This window comes from Canis aureus, chromosome 35 (assembly GCF_053574225.1).
Source record: "Canis aureus isolate CA01 chromosome 35, VMU_Caureus_v.1.0, whole genome shotgun sequence".
NCBI classification, from domain to species: domain Eukaryota; kingdom Metazoa; phylum Chordata; class Mammalia; order Carnivora; family Canidae; genus Canis; species Canis aureus.
This window is the reverse complement of record NC_135645.1, coordinates 6037209-6054947: the sequence shown is the minus strand read 5'-3', so window position 1 is coordinate 6054947 and position 17739 is coordinate 6037209. Positions and strand designations below refer to the sequence as shown.

Below are 17739 nucleotides of genomic sequence, written 5' to 3'. Positions count from 1 at the left end.
TTGCCTTGATCTGCCCTCACCTCCATCTGGCCAATGGACACATACATCATTAATATCAAGTCTAAGCAAAACCTGACTGGGAAGTCTGAGGCTTGCTAAAGGAACAGAGAAAAATTATACCAAAAGAGCTGAAGGACCTGACTGCCATGTACTGTCAAGAAATGGGAAAGTATTCCTGGGAATGAGTCCCGGGGATGCTGGATCAAGGGAGGAAGAATGAAAATCTAGATAGAGGATTTAAAACCTGGTTGTAAAAGGGTCCTGGGTTGTGACACTTCCAATATATTATGGAAATGGCACTTGAAGATTGGAAAAAAACGTAGCCCATTATAATCGAAGTAGAAATGCCAGAACTGTGATGGCAAACTGGGGCAGAAAGGCTCAGAAGGCTTAGAGAAGTTGAAATGCTAGAATGAGGCTGCTACATAAACCTGGAAAACATATCACTTTCTATTGATCAAGAGGGTCTGGAAGACACGTCATGAACCAAGGCAGTAAAAAATATGCTGGTGAGAGGGGACATATGCATTGTTGAAAATCCAGTAATATTCGTTCTCCATAGATGAGGACTGACAGATGCTGTTAGGGAGTGGGCTTTACAATATGGGGGTGACAGGACCCTGGCATACTATAGGGCAGGAGCAGCACTTAAACATCAGAGGTAATGGGCATAAATAATGTGATGGGCAGCAAATTTGGAACAGCAGCCAGGGGACCTCAGTGATCCCTAGAGATGGCTCATAGAAATGGTACCCCTAGTCACAAGGAGATGGACCCACCCTCGGAGGTCCTGTCTAACATATGTAACCAAAAAGGATCAAGAACAGGGATGCCTGGGTGGCTCAGCAGTTGAGCCCCTGCCTTCTGCCCAGGGTGTGATCCTGGAGTCCAGGATCGAGTCCTGCATTGGGCTCCCTGCATGGAGCCTGCTTCTCTCTCTGCCTCTCTCTCTCTCTCTCTCTCTGTCTCTCATGAATAAATAAATAAAATCTTTTTTTTTAAAAAGGATCAAGAACAGATAGGAAAACTGAGGTCACAAGCCCACCATCCCCCTACACCTGAAGATAATCTTTATCTTTGTGATAAAACTTTTCTGTTTTGATTTACTGTTTTGCAGCCTACGTGTGGACCCTAAACAATATAATTTCATTTCCCCCAGTTTCCAACTTTTATGTAAATAAAACGATACTATGGTTTTTTATGTGTGACTAATTTCCTTCACTCTATATTATGTTTGTGAGATTTATATATACTATGTGTGTGTTCCATGTTATGAATAACATGAATAATAATAATAATTATTGAATAATAATGAATAATAACATATGAATATTTTATGCAAGGTCTCCTTCATGAGACATGCAACCAGGGCAGTCTGGTTCATATGGGGTCCCGCACTCAGAAGGACCTGTTCTTGGTTTAATAATTTTATCTTTGAATTTTAATTTTGTAAGAGAAGTCTGATGGAACAATGCAGCATGTGCTGCAGGCTTGAAGCCTTCATTCAAGAATGATCCTGCCTCCTACCATCTTTCTGGAATAGATTTTCAGCTAACTACTCCCCACCCCAGTCATCCCAGGCTTCCTGATCCTAGCTCCATGTAGCAATGGCTAACCTCCCATTGGAGGTCTGGACAAGGGCACAGAGAGGGTCGGGATTGTGTATTACAGTATTTGGGGAGGAGTATGGTGACAACTGTCCCTGTCCTAGACTAAGAATACCATGGTGAAGTCATAGGTGACTTGATGGGGATGAACTTCTCATCCACCGTGTCCAGGCATGAAGTTGCAATACATTGTGGGTTAGAAGGGGAGATGACTGTCTCAACTTTGGGGGCCAGGTCTGGAAGCTGATGTGAAGAGTAACCCAGCAGTTGGTGGGTTTCATGCCTGCACCAGTATGGAGTCATGAGATGGTGTCTCCAAGTGCCTGGAAGGATCTGCACTTGCCCCATGAGTGTCTCTGAACCCACGAGAGCGTAATCATAAACACCACGACATGTAGAGAAAAACCACAAAAGAAAGGAAAAAGCTTTATTCTTGCTTTTTGAAGGTGTGCGTGTTTTCATTTGGCATTAGGCCTGACAAATAATGTGGGCCGCCCTGATGCTATAGCTTGTTTGTCCATTACTATTAAATCAATTTGCTGTATTATGAAGTGTCCATTTATTCAGTTTTTATCTTGGATTGTCTACCTTTTTCTTTTTGATTCATGGGAATTCTTGATATATTTTGATTACTAGTGAGGTTTTTCTATCAGTTTTATTTATTTATTTATTTATTTATTTATTTATTTATTTATTTAATTTATGATAGTCACACAGAGAGAGAGAGAGAGGCAGAAACATAGGCAGAGGGAGAAGCAGGCTCCATGCACCGGGAGCCCGACGTGGGATTAGATCCCGGGTCTCCAGAATCGTGCCCTGGGTCAAAGGTAGGCGCCAAACCGCTGCGCCACCCAGGGATCCCTATCAGTTTTACATAATTATCCTCTCCTATCCCATAGCTTGTCTTTTCATTCTTTTTATTATATCTTCTGATTAATAGAAGCTCATCATTTTAATGTAGTCAAAAGCATCAGTCTTTTCCTTTATGATCAGTGCTTTTTTGTATCTTGTTTAAGAAATCAGTCCCTACCTGCAAAGTCATGAAGTTATTCTCTTCCTGTATTATCACCTAAAATATTTTTGTCTTTTCCTTTCACATGTAAGTACTGTCTACAATTTATTTTTGTGTATGGTATGAAGTAGATGTCCCAAATAGGTTTTTTTTCAATTTGGATACCCTATATTCCCAGTACTGTTTACTAAAAAATCCACCCTTTCTCCACTGCTCTGATATACTACCTCTGTCATAAGCCACTTGTCCAGACATGCAAGGATCTGTTTTGGAGCCCTCTGTTTTACTCATTTATCTATTTTCCATCCTTACACTGATACTCCCACACTGTCTGGTTAGGGCTTACCAAGAAGTCATAAACTGAAGTCTGGTAAACCAGTTCTTCCACTTTGTTTCTTGACTATTTTTAGCCATTAGCACTTTCATATGTATTTTAGAATTTGCTTACCAAGTTCCACAAAAGATCTTTCTGAATTTTTTAAAAAGATTTTATTTATGTATTCATGAGAGACACAGAGAGAGAGAGAGAGAGGCAGAGACATAGGCAGAGGAAACTTGGTCCCAGGACCCCAGGATCACGACCTGAACCAAAGGCATCTGCTCAACCCCTGAGCCACCCAGGTATCATGATCTTTTTGAATTTTGACTGTTACTACACTATGAATCAAATTGTCAAGAATGGGCATCTTCTGGATGCCTGGGTGGCTCAGCGATTAAGCACCTGCCTTCAGCTCAGGACGTGATCCTGGAGTCCTGGGATCGAATCCCACGTCAGGCTCCCTGCCTGTGTCTCTGCCTCTCTCTCTCTCTCTCTCTCTGTTTCTCATGAATAAATAAATAAAGTCTTAAAAAAAAAAAGAATGGGCATCTTCACAAAATCGTGTTTTCCATGCTATGAATATGGGAATACTCTCCAGTCATTTATGTCTTCTTTGAAGTCTTTCAATAAAATAAATAAATAAAATGCTAAAATCTTCTCCATGGTAGCCATGCTCACTTGCTCATCTTTTGATAGACATGACCCTTGGCACTTAATGTAATATTATTAGTTTTATTTCATGTCCATTGAACTGCTGCTGTTATCTAGAACTACAATTTATTTTTGTACATTGATTTTATATTCAGAATACTTCCTAAATGCTCTAATTCTACTAATTTATCCATAGATTCTTTCAGGTTTTCTACTTACACAGTCATGCCATCTGAGACTAGTGGTAGTTTTATTCCCTTTCTAATCTTCATATCATCTATTTCTTTCCTTGCCTTACTGTATTTCCAGGATTTTCAGTACAATGCTGATTAGAAGTCATAGTAGGCATTGCTTTATTCTTGATCTCAAAGGAGATGCTTTCCAATGTTTCACCATTAGAACGTCTGCGGTAGGTTTTTGTACATATTCATTATGAGATTAAATATCTTTTTATTTCCAGTTTAATTGATTTTAATACTATTATTATAAATGGATAGTTAATGTTATCAAAAGGTTTTCTGTATCTTTGGGGACAATAATTTTTCTACATTATTCCATTAATGTAGTAAATTAAATTAATTGTATTTCTAAAGTTATTCAACTTTATGTTTCTGAGGTAAATGCAATTTGGTTTTAATCCTTTTTATACATGACTAGATTTGGCTTGTCAAATATTTGGCTTCAGATTTTTGTACCCATTTTCAGGAGATGTCTGATAATTTTCCTCTCCTGTCCAGTTTTCTGGTCCTAGTCCAGTTTTGGTATCAAAGTATATTAGTTTCCAATAATGAGTTAGAGAAATGCTACTCCTTCTCTGTTTTCTAAAGGAGTTTGTCTCATACTAGAATTATTATTATTTTTTTGAGATTTATTTATTTATTTACTCATGAGAGACAGAGAGAGAGAGGCAGAGACACAGGCAGAGGGAGAAGCAGGCTCCATGCAGGGAGCCCGATGCAGGGCTAGATCCCAGATCCCAGGATCACGTCCTGAGCAGGAGGCAGACGCTCAACCGCTAAGCCACCCAGGTGTCCCTAGAATTATTTCTATATCTAATGTTTGACAGACCTTGCTGGTAAAGTGATCTGTGCCAGGAGTTCTCTTAACAAGGAGATTTTTGGCTACTGATTCAATTTCTTTAGTAGTATAGCACTATTCAAATTTGCCTTTTCTCTTTGACTCAGTTTTGTTTGTTGTATTTTTCTGGGAATTTGTCCACTCTATCTAACTTTTCAAATTTATTGACATAAAATTGTTTATACAATCTTCTTGGTATCATATTAATGAGTGCAAGATCTGTTGCGATGACTCCTTTGTCGTTCCTAACATTAGTTATTTATACCTTTATTTTCCCTTGCTCTTCCCCCCTTTCTTCCAATTTTATTAGTCTTTCCAATAAACTACCTTTTGGATTTGCTGATCCTTTCTATTTTATACTGTTTCCTACTTGATTCATTTCTGCTCTTATATTTGTTATTTCTTTCCTTCTGTTTTCTTTTGGCTTATTTTATCATGTTATTTCTAACTTCTTGAAATAGATGATTTATCCATTGATCTTCAGGGTCTTTCCTTTCTGATCTACTTACTTAAGGCTATAAATTTCATCTAAAACTTGCTTTAATTATATAAAATAGTAGGTTATGCAGCATTTACATTATTACATTCAGTTCAAATATTTTCTCTCCTTTCTTGCCTTCTCTTAGATAAAGTATTTTCCAGTATTCTAGTTTTATCTTCTGCTATGTGTGAAATTAAATGTTTTGTTTCCATTGTTTTAAAGATTACTACAGAAATAACTACAGAAATATCAAAGTGTACAATTAATCAGTATCTCCTCTTGGACAATATAAGGCCCAAATACACTTTTAATACAATTTAAACCCCTTCCCAATTTTAAACCCCTTCCAACTTACATATTAAATTTAAACCCCTTCCAACTTACATATGATTTTTGACATGTGCTTTAATCATAGCTTTTCTTTTAATATCACAAGGCATCATTACTGTTTTATATAGTCAATTTAACTACATATTTACTACTTTAACTGTTCTTTATTTCTTCACAAACTGTAGGCCTTCCATCTAAGGATCCCGCTAGGATCACTTCAGTCTATATAAGATATATGCATTAGATCTTTTAGTGAGAGTCTGCTGTTAAAAAACTGTTTTGTTTATTAACCCTTACTCTTGAGATATAAAATTCTATGTTGGCAATTTTTTTTTTTGATGATACCATCTCACTGTCTTCTAACTTTCCTTGTTATATTGAGAAGTCAATTGACTTCTATATATATCACTCCTTTGAAAGCAGTCTGTCTTTTTTTTTTTTCATTCTGGGTTCTTTTAAAAGCTCCTTGTCTTTGGAATTCTGAAGGTTCAATATGATGTGTCTAGGTATGTTGCTTTTTATTTATGTTGCTTGGGTTTCATTAAACTTCTTAAATTGCTGTATTGAGATTTCTGTTTTCATTTCCAATAAATTTTGATCCATTATCTCTTCATATATTGTTTCTCCAAATTTCTCTTTCTTCTACTACAGTTCTGATTAATTGAGTTAGGTCTTCCCATACTATCCTCCTTGCCTCTTAACTTTTAATCTATACTCTCCAGTTTATTTTTTCTCTAGCCATTTTTTCTACCCTATCTTGTAATTCACTAACTATATTTTTACCTATTTCTAATTTGTTGTTAAACATTTCTACATTGCATCTACTATGAGATCCAATTCCTGTTCCTTCTCAGAATAGAATGGCTGTTATTTCATTTATTCATTTATTCAATTAATATTGAGTACTTACTATGTCTCAGGCATGGTGGATGAATAAATTTTGGATATACAGTAGATTCACTACTTTATTCAAAGCAGGCAAGACCCCTGCCCTCATGAAGCTCATAATCTAGAGGAAAGAACATACATTTAAGAGGTAATTAAATATGCACACTCCTTTCAGTAGTAAATATGATGAAAGAGAAAAACAAAAATCTGGGAGAGAGAATGGGTGTTGGAGCATCCACTGTGCCTCGTTTACCTCCATGAAAGCTCACATCATGGTTTATTGTAATTGTCTGATACCCATGGCTATTATTCCTTGGCTACCAACTTGTCTTTTGTCTTACACTATTCCTCTCTGAGCCATCATCCCTAATAGGGATAGACCCAAATTTGACTCTGCTTCCCTTTCTCCTGGCCACCCTGCTGACTTAGCATGGCATGAGTCACACTTGCTCTGAGAAACAAAGTTCTGAGAAAACTGAGCCAATGAAGAGGTGACAGAAAAATAAAACACCTAGCGTAAGGGATTTGGAGCATGTAGGGGTGGAAAAATCACTCTGGAGTTGTCAGATGAACCTGATCCAGATAAAATACTCTGTGCTTAGATGAGCAAACAGATAGTGAAGTAAATAGAAGTACATTTTGAGTACTGTTGGAAACAGTGGCACATAAGCACCTCCTGTGCCTTGAGAAAAGCCCTCACAGTAATAAGAGATCTCATGACAAAACCAAACCTAAATATTTGGACTGTGAAAAAACAGAAGACGAACATGCAGTCAATGAATCCACATTTTTCCCTAACACCAGAGTCTGGAAAATAAGCCATTATATCCTCAGGGTTTCAAGATCTTAAAAGAAGTCCTAAAATGGCAGGAAAGGGCCTCCCAGTGCTTCCTTAAACTGAGAGCAATTACCATCAAATCTCTGCCTCAGCAGCTGCATGGTCTTTGGAAGATTGCTTAATCTTACTCACTTTGAGCTCAATTCCTCATCACAAAATATGAATAATAATCGGTCTTCTGGGGGGGTTAATACTTAATATATGATAGGCATCATATTTTTATATGTAATTTTTTGAGCACCCAGCTCAGTGCTGAGCACATAGTAGATGCTCAATAAATGTTTTATTGTTCGATTAGCTGTACTTTTATTATTGGGACTTCTCTCAAACAGTGAGGATGCATCTCTAAGATAAATGAGCAGGTGGTCTTTGCAGCCCCATAGAGGCTTTCAGAGGCCTGGTGATTGGTCTGCAAAGAGTAACACGGGGCCATTCCAAGACGCATTCACTCAGTTAAGCCCCCGAAGCATGGGAAGGAAAAGATTTTCTCCATTCACCTGGGCCAAGTGCCTTGCTGGACCTATTTATTTTCCACCTCCCTAGGTAGACATGGTCACAGAAACAGAGCAATGTGTATATTCTTTGTTTAAATAAATAAATACGGGATCCCTGGGTGGCACAGCGGTTTGGCACCTGCCTTTGGCCCAGGGCATGATCCTGGAGACCCGGGATCGAATCCCACGTCGGGCTCCCGGTGCATGGAGCCTGCTTCTCCCTCTGCCTATGTCTCTGCCTCTCTCTCTCTCTCTCTGTGACTATCATAAATATATTTAAAAAAAATTTTTTTTAAATTAAATAAATAAATAAATAAATACACCTGGTAATGCTTATAAACATTCGTAGTCGAGCTGAACTAAAAGGAAAACTCAGCTCGACTACTGAAGCTCAACATATCAGCAAGCAGTTAATTAGACATGAGCTGCCGGCAAGAGCAGTGATAAACAGGTTACACATTAGAAGCCTGGAGGCACTGGCTTTGAAGGGGGGGGCACGTAAGGCACGTAAACTCCTAAGCCCCGCCCCTGGCAGCATCTTATAAATACGCACTTCCGCCTGTTTCCTCCTCTCTCGTTTTCGCCGCCATCTTGGTGGTGTGCCGTTGCCTGTTCCTCGCCGTGCCTTCCCACAAGATTTTCAGAATCAAGCGATTCCTGGCCGAGAAACAAAAGCAGAATCGTCCCACTCCCCAGTGGATTCGGATGAAAACTGGTAATAAAATCAGGCACAACTTCAAGAGGAGGCGCTGGAGGAGAACCGAGCTGGGCCTGTGAGAAGGCGTCGCACGTCGCAAGATGGCCGCCAACCGGCCCACATATCTAAGCTGCGTGGGGATCGCAGGTTCCTGTCCTGTCAGCACGGAAACGTCCTTCCTGCCTGGCCATAGACAAGTCTTACTAAGGAAATTATTTTCTTGGTTACTATGCTTCTATACCCGTTCGTTGGTTCAGTAATGTAGACCTTTCAGCTGAAAAAAAAAGACAAAAAAAAAAAAAAAAAAAAAAAAGGACTGGGGGCAGCATCCGGACTTTGTGGCTTTCAACATCCAGCATCTTCAACATCTGGGCCTTGTGACTTCCAAGACTCCAGTGCTGACGCACCAAGGGCCGCCAGTGCAGCACATGAACTGCATCCCTCTGCATCTCTGCCACAAGGTAACCCATAGACTCATCATAATGCATTTGCACCGTGATTTCAACCCCTACCCCCCCCCCGGGGCCCGGGGGGGGGTGCGGGGGGGAAGGCTGGCATGACTGCTCAGGTACAAACTTTGTAGGGTCAAAAACTCTCCCAACTTGTGAGAGGGTACTTTTCAGATGATCCGAAGCAGCCTTCGTTAGAGACCACCCTCCATGACCCGAGACCTAGTTCGCTCATAAAAGGAAGAGGTGCCTGTAGCCTCCACACACCTGGGGGGTCCCCCCACTATCCCTTCTTGACAGTGTCCTGTCCTCAAATAAACTGTGTTTACTGCTTTCCTTCTAGCTGGCTTTATTCAAGCATGGATCCTCATCAGGAATCCAAGAAGCGAGACCCCCATTCACACTGCGTGGACTCTCCTTCCAGGGACAGGTGCATGGCATTAGCTTTACCCAGCAGACCACTGGCTCGCTCCCAGGCCCCGTACCTCTCTTTCCTGGCCAGAGTCCTGTCCCACACCCTGCCTGTCTTTAGTCAACTCCTAGGTTTTAACTTCCCCCGCAGAGCAGCAAAAACCATCTTTTTTTTTTTAATTTGTTTTTATTGGAGTTCAATTTGCCAACATACAGCATAACACCCAGTGCTCATCCCGCCAAGTGCCCTCCTCAGAGCCCATCACCCAGTCACCCCAACCCCCCACCCAACTCCCCTTCCACCACCCCTTGTTCATTTCCCAGAGTTGGGTGTCTTTCATGTTTTGTCACCATCACTGATATTTTCATTTTCTCTCCTTTCCCCTTTATTCCCTTTCACTGATTTTTATATTCCCCAAATGAATGAGACCATATAATGTTTGCCCTTTTCCGATTGACTTATTTCACTCAGCATAATACCCTCCAGTTCCATCCACGTCGAAGCAAATGGTGGCTATTTGTCATTTCTAATGGTTGAGGAATATTCCATTGTATACATACACCACATCTTCTTTATCCATTCATCTCTCGATGGAGACCAAGGCTCCTTCCACAGTTTGGCTACTGTGGACATTGCTGCTATAAACATCGGGGTGCAGGTGTCCCGGCGAGAAACCACCTTCTTTACTCCGCCATCTGCTTCACTTCCATAGCTACGAAATGCCAAATCATGAACTGTCAGAGGTTAGGGTAGGGAGCTTCCTGCAAGGACACCACTTCGGGCTGCTTCCCTGAGCATTTAATGGAAACTTCAGCTCTATAGGAAACTATTGCTGGGGCCCTGGTACCTGGGGGTACAAGGAGACTCCCTCTGAACTTGGTCCCAAACCAGTCTGTGACACAGAATAAGAAGGGATTCTCAGGGAAGGAGGAAGGCATTCTGCAGGGCTCCCCACCTGAAAGGGGAAAGTTCACCTTAGAAATTTTGATGGAAAATTTGATGGACCTAATCAATAAATCATCTAAAATTCAAAGAGATTTTGCTCTTACCACAAAGAAAAAAACAGGGTCAGAATTTTTCTTCTCCAAAGAACCTGAGCCACTCTTTAGAAAGGAAGTTTGATATTTATAATTATGGATTTCTTGTGATCATCTGGCAATAATTTTGTAAATCAAGAATAGAGACAGAATTAAATACTCAGATATGAGTTTGATACATCATAGTTAAGGTCAGTCCTGTGACAGTAAAATAGTTAATCTTGGGTGCACAGCTGTGGGGTAAAACAGGAAAAAAAATAGTTTATTTCCTGAAAGCTAAAGACTAGGCTCTCTCTCTAATCCCAGACCACATTATCTTGATAAATAAGGAAGTTGTGCTTATTAACAGGAGCTTAATAAGATTCCATCCCCCTTGAAATATCCTGAAGACATTGGTGGCTTTCCTTTCTAGCGACAAAGTGTGGTAAGCAACCCCGAGTCATTTCCTGCCCTGTCCTTGACTCCCTGCAGCAGCCTGTGGACATGGCTGACCAGGGCGCAGAGCCATGATTCATCTATCTTCCAGCATATGGATGTGAGGGCAGCGCCATCTCACAGGAAAGCACAATCTTGTTTTATATTGTTTAATATAAAGCACAAGCTGTCCCTATTCTGAGGCTGGAGAATTTGATTTCCTTTCTTGTCTGTGGAAATGGGCTCCGTATCTGACCCTATTTAGCCACAGAATGTTAACAGTAACTTGGGCCATGGCAGAGAGCGGTACTAACCCTTCTCACTGAACTGGAACCCAGCCTCGGAATACAGAGGTCTTGGCAGCCCCACCAGCCAGAGTAGACGTGTGTGATTAAAACTACCATATGTTTCCTCAGTCCAACAAATCATACTATTTTTTTTTCCCTAGGAGAGGAAAACACATCACTATTTCAGTGGTTGGCACTGGAATCCTACTGAGAGGAGGGAAAAACTAGTTCTAGCAACTAGTCTAGAATGCACATTCTTCTGAAGCTCTTTTCCAGTGCTACTTTCAGATTCCTCTCGGAGCTCCCTAACTTCTCAGTCGGAATCTTTTTTTTTTTTTTTTTTATTTATTTATTTACGATAGTCACACTCAGAGAGAGAGAGAGAGGCAGAGACACAGGCAGAGAGAGAAGCAGGCTCCATGCACCGGGAACCCGACGTGGGATTCGATCCCGGGTCTCCAGGATCGCGCCCTGAGCCAAAGGCAGGCGCCAAACCGCTGCGCCACCCAGGGATCCCTTTTTTTTTTTTTTTTTTTTTTTTAATAATTCTCAGTCGGAATCTAATATAGGCCACCACTCTAGATTCCTGCAGCCTTGAGGAATGAGGAAGGGTGGTGCCTATGTGAAATGAAGCACGGGGGAGAGAGGACCCCAGATACTGAAAGAAATGGTAGAAGCCAGGAAAGAGTAGAGAGGCAGGCTGCAGGGTGGACAAACTCAGAGGCGGACACGAGAATCCTGCAGACAAGGGGGCAGGGAATGGGGAAGCAGGTGGATGAGGGTAAGGGCCTGCGGGGGCTTTCCAAATAGACATTTATTTGTGTAACATATCTGTGGTGATAATTCACATATAATCTAGTACCCGGACTTTTTGGCAAAATATAATCTCAGAAGTACGTTCTATGTTAATAGTACATTATCTTCATAAATATCATTTCCAATGGTGTCAAATATCATTATGTATACAGTTTTTTACCATAGGATAATTCCCTCATGGTACATTATCAGCAATGGAATTTACCAGGTCAAATGGTAGGATATTTTTGAACTTTTGATAGATATTGATATAGTTTTTATGCCCATCAATACTGATGGGGATCCCAATTTCTCTGCACAAGATAAGCTCTCTATTTAGTTCCATTTATTTCCTGGAGGGAGATGTTTTTTGACTGACAGTTATTTTTAGAGGCTACATTCTTAAAGATAAAAAAGCTAAGTCAAAAAGTACACATATTTGAACTTTTGGAAGATAATGTCAATTGCCTTCCATATAGGTAATACCATTTAAACTCCCAACTATAATGTTCATTCAGCAAACATGTATGAAAATATTCATTCCTCCCATCGTTGGAGACCATGGGTACTATAAAACTCTTCTGGTCAATCTGGTGGTCAAAAATACCATATCACCTTAGTTTATATTTTCACAACTGCTAAAGAGGCTATCTTTTCATATTATTAGCTACTTGTGTTTCTTTCATCTGTGATTGCCTGTTCACATACCTCGCCCATTATTCTATTAAGTTATTCATATTTTGCTTATTGATTTGCAGAAGTCCTCTAAATATTACCAAAATAACATTGTCTGATATGTATATATTGCAAATATTTCCTGTCTCTTTGTCTTTAATGCTTCTGTTATATAGAAATTTTTAATTTTCCTATATAGTCAGATCCATCTGTCTCTTTTGGCACCTGTGTTTTCATCTACCTTAGGAGGGTCTTACTCTCCTATGATTATTAAAATACTCTTATTTTTATTCTAATAATTTTTTAAATTAAAGTAAACTGTATGGAATTTTGTTTTGTGTATGTTGTGAAGTGTGATTTTATTTTTCTAAAATAGATGAGCAGTTGTCATTTATCACAAACTAAATCCATAGTCTTGGATTGAGTTTTACATTCTCTAATTATTAACTTCATAACAATTTTTATTCTACTGGAAGAAAATAATTCCTTGATATCTTTCCTATTTCAAAATTTTGTTGGTTATTCCTGTGTATTTACGTTTTCGAATGAACTTTAGAATCATCTAGAAAAGGATTACTTTTTAAAAATAGCAATTAATTTTCATTGAGATTACTCTAAATTTATATGATAATTTGGGGACAAATAATATACCTTGGTAATATACCCTGGTAATAATATTAAATCTTTCTATGCATAAGATGGCATCACTCTCCATTTATTTATTTATTGTACTATTTTTCTATTCTATTTTTATTGATATCTTCAGATTTTTCATTTTGTCTTATTTTTAGTAACTTTATTAAGATACAAGTCACATGCCATAAAGTTCACCTTTTTAAAATTGTATAATTAGTGGTATTTAGTATAGTAACAGAGTTGTGCACTGATCACCATTGTCTAGTTCCAGAAGATTTTTATCTCCCCTAATAGAATCTCCATATCTATTAATAGACACTCCTCATTCCTTTCTTCCACCTAGCCCCTGGAAACTATTAATTTACCTTCTAGCTTACAGATTTGCCTATCCTGGATGTTTCATATAAGTTGAATTCTACAACTGAATGGCCATTTGGCCTGGCTCTTTTCGCTTAGTATCATGATTTCAATGTTGTAGAAAGTTATCAGAACTGAACTCCTTTTTATGCCAAATAAACTCCATTAATTGGAGATACCATATGTCATTTATCCATACTGGAGTTGTTTCTACTTTTGGCTATTAGATTAATGCTGTTATGAGTACTTGTATATAAGTTTTTGGTGGACATGTTTTCAATTCTCTTGGGTATATGCTTATATACCATATATACATATGTTTTCAATTCTCTTGGGTATCAGGTTGAGGAATTCTCTTCTATTCCTAGTTTGTTCAGTGTTTCTATCTTAATGAAAGGGTGTTGGATTTTGTCAAATGCTTTTTCTGCATCTGTTGAGCATGTAGTATTTGTTGTTTATTTTAATAATACAGTTATAATAATTTTCGGATGCTAAACCTATCTTATATGACTAGGATAAATCCAACTGTTCATGGTATATAATCCTTTGTATATGTTGCTGGATTGGTTTGCTAGTATTTTGTTGAAGATTATGTTTCTATATTCATAAGGGATATTGATCTATAGTTTTCCTGTGATGTCTTTGAATGCTTTTGGTATTAGAGTAATAGTAGCTTCATATAACGAGTTGAAAAGTGTTTCCTCCTCCTGTATGTTTGGAAGAGTCTGTGAAGAATTTATATTAATTCTTCTTTAAATGTTTGGTATATTTAATCTGTGAAGCCATTTGGGCCCAGACCTTTCCCTGTAGGAATTTTTTTGATTTCTAGCTCAATCTCTTTACTTATTATGGGTCTATTCTAATTTCCTATGTCTTCCTGAGTCATTCTTTAGTTTTTGTCTTTCTAGTAATATCCATTTAATCTAGATTTCATAATTGTTGACATATAATTTTTCATAATATTCTCTTATAGTGCTTTTTATTTCTGTAAAGTTGGTAGTTATGCTACCTCTTACATTCCTTACTTTAGTAATCTGTGTTTTCTTTCTTTTCTATTTAATCTAGCTAAAGATTTGTTAATTTCGTTGATCTTTTCAAAGAATCAATTTTTTGTTTAATTGATTTTATTAGTTCTCTATTCTCTATTTCACATGTTTCACATGTTTCTACTCTAGTCCTTTTTTCCTTCCTTCTGCTTGTTATATGTTTAGTTTTCCTGTCTTTTTCTGTTTGTTTCTTATGATGGAAGGCTAGATTATTGATTTAAGATCTTTCTTTCTTTTCTATATAGATGTTTATAGCTATAAATTTCCCTCTAAGCACTGCTTTACCTGCATTCTATATGTTTGGTATGTTGTTCATCTCAAAAAATTTCTAATATACCTTGTAATTTCTCCTTTGACATATTTGTTATTTAAGACTGTTTAATTTCCACACAGTTGTAAATTCTCAAATTTCTTCACGTAATTAATTTCTAATTTCATTCCATTGTGTCCAGAAAACATATTTGATATTATTCCAATCCTTTTAAATTAATTGAGGCTTATTTTATGTCTTTACATATGGTCTATCTTAGTCTATGCAGGCTGTTCTAACAAAATGCCATAAACTTAGTGACATATAAATAACAGAAACTTATTCTTACAGTTCTGGAGGCTGGTAAGTCCAAGATCAAGGCTCTAGTAGATTAAATGCTAGTGAGGACCCACTTTCTTTTTTTTTTTTTTTTTTTTAATTTTTATTTATTTATGATAGTCACACACACAGAGAGAGAGAGAGAGAGGCAGAGGCACACACAGGCAGAGGGAGAAGCAGGCTCCATGCACCGGGAGCCCGATGTGGGATTCGATCCCGGGTCTCCAGGATCGCGCCCTGGGCCAAAGGCAGGCGCCAAACCGCTGCGCCACCCAGGGATCCCCCCCACTTTCTTTTTATAGACCCACTTTTCTTTTTTCTGTGTCATCACATAGGGGGAAGGAGGCAAGGGAGCTCTCTGGGCCTCTTTCATGAGGACACTAAACCCATTTATAAGGTCAGAGCCCTAATCACCTGTCAAAAGCCCCATTTCCAAATACTATCACATTGGAGTTTAGGTTGCAACAGATGAATTTGGAGGAGACATAAACATTCAGTCTATAGCATATATATATATTTTTGATTTTATTTATTTAGGGCAGCCCGGGTGGCACCGTGGTTTAGTGCCATCTTTGGCCCAGGGCATGATCCTGGAGACCTGGGATCAAGTCCCACATAGGGCTCCCTTCAGGAGCCTGTTTCTCCCTCTGCCTGTGTCTCTGCCTCTTTCTCTCTCTGTGTGTGTCTCTCATGAATAAATAAATAAATAAATCTTAAAAAGAGAAAAAATTTTATTTATTTGAGAGAGAGCGACAGTGAGAGAGATCACAGAGGGAGAGGAAGAAGGAGAAGCAGACTCACTGCAGCAGGGAGCCTGATGCGGGGCTTGATCTCAGGACCCCAAGATCATGACCTGAGCCAAAGGCAGATGCTTAACTGACTGAGCCACCCAGGTCCCCATTGTAGCATATTCTATCCTGAAGAATGTTCTGTGTGTTCTTAAAAGAATATGCATTCTGCTATTTTAGGGTAGAATGCTCTACAGATGTCTGTTTAGGTCTAATTGGTTTATACTATTGTTCAAGATTTCTATTCCTTGTTGATTTTCCTCCTAGTTGTTCTATTGTTGAATCTATATTTGTCCATTCATTCATTTTTTTTGTATTTTATTTGTTCATGAAAGACACAGAAAGACACAGAGAGAGAAAGAGAGACATAGGCAGAGGGAGAAACATGCTCTCTGCAGGGAGCTCGAATCAGACTAGATCCCAGGACCCTGGGATCACAACCTGAGCCAAAGGCAGACGCTCAACCACTGAGCCACCCAGGTGCTCTGTCCTTTCATTCTTTTAATTTTTTTCTTCATGGATCTTGCAGCTGTCTTGGTATGTACATGTATGCTTATAATTCTTATGTCTTTCTGATGGATTAAACCTTTTATCACTAAAAAAAAAAATAGTACTACTTTATCCCTAGTAATAATTTTTGTCTTAAGGTGTACTTTGTCTAATAGTAACAGAGCTGCTCCAGTTCTCTTTTGGATTCTATTTACATGGTATATCTTTTTTCCATTATTTATTTTAACCTACTTGTATCTCCAAATCTAAAGTATGTCTCTTGTCAACAAACTGATGGTTGCCAGAGAGGAGGGATGTTGAGGGGTTGGTTAAAATGAGGGAGAGGGAGAAATAGGCCTTCTGTTATAGAAGGAGCAAGTCATGGAAATAAAAGAGCATAAGGAATACAGTCAATGATATTATAATAGCAATATAACAGGACAAATTACCATTTTGTGGTGAACATAGCACAATATATAAATTGTCAAATCACTAAGTTGTACACCTGAAACTAATGTAACATTGTGAGTCAACTACACTCAAATAATAATTTAAAAAAACCAGAAAAAAAGTTTATCACACCATATAGATATTTTTATCCTTTTTGTCAATTTCTGCCTTTTGACTGAAATGTTTAATCCCTTTACAGTTAATTAAATTACTGCAAAGATAGGAATTATGCCTGCATTTTTGCTGTTTTATGTGTATCTTAGGTCTCTTCATTCCTCTATTCCTCCGTTACTGCCTTCTTTTGGATGAAAATGATGTTTTCTAGCCTACCATCTTAATTACCTTTTTGCTTCTTTTACTATATATATTTTTTATTTTCTTAATGATTGTTCTGGAGATTGCAATTAACGTCTTAAAACAATCTAATTCAGATTAATACAACTTAATTTCAATAGTGTAAAAACCTTTACTCCAGTATAGATCCTTCTCTTCCTCCTCTTACATCTTTAGACATATAAGTTCAGAACACAACATTATAATTGATTTATGCATTTGTTTACAGATTAGATAGGAGAAAAAAGAGTTACAAACAAAAAATACACTTATATCCTCTCTTTATCTGTAATTATTATTTTTTAAAATTTATCTGTATTACCTTTACTTGTGCTTTTTATTTCTTCATGTGGATTTGAGTTACTGTCTAGCATTCTTTCAGCTGAACTTAAAGGATTATACTTAGTATTTTTTTCAAGTTTTTATTTAAATTCTAGTTAGTTGACATAGTTTAATATGAGTTTCAGGTGTAGAATTTAGTGATTCAACATATTTACAACACCCGGTGCTCATCACAACATACACTTAATATTTCTTGTAGGGCAGCTCTCTCATTTTTTGTTATCTGGGAAAACCATAATTTCTCCT

At 38.2% G+C, this 17739-nt stretch overlaps 1 protein-coding gene and 1 long non-coding RNA gene across 5 annotated transcripts in view; one reads left to right on the top strand and one right to left on the bottom strand.

Moving 5' to 3' along the window:
- LOC144305291 (uncharacterized) overlaps nucleotides 1-8829 on the bottom strand; it is a 56513-nt gene extending 47684 nt beyond the window's left edge. The window contains exons 1-2 of the long non-coding RNA XR_013372342.1: nucleotides 8251-8829; nucleotides 6388-6486 (exon numbers count right to left, since the gene is read on the bottom strand). This is a non-coding gene — a long non-coding RNA (uncharacterized LOC144305291). The remainder of the gene's footprint in view (nucleotides 1-6387; nucleotides 6487-8250) is intronic.
- CASR (calcium sensing receptor) overlaps nucleotides 8252-17739 on the top strand; it is a 91856-nt gene continuing 82368 nt past the window's right edge. For 3 of the 4 annotated variants that reach the window (XM_077884018.1, XM_077884014.1, XM_077884016.1), the window contains exons 1-2: nucleotides 8252-8855; nucleotides 9187-9273. The gene's annotated coding sequence lies outside the window, so the exon portion shown is untranslated. The remainder of the gene's footprint in view (nucleotides 8856-9186; nucleotides 9274-17739) is intronic. The other variant, XM_077884022.1, reaches the window with a different exon arrangement.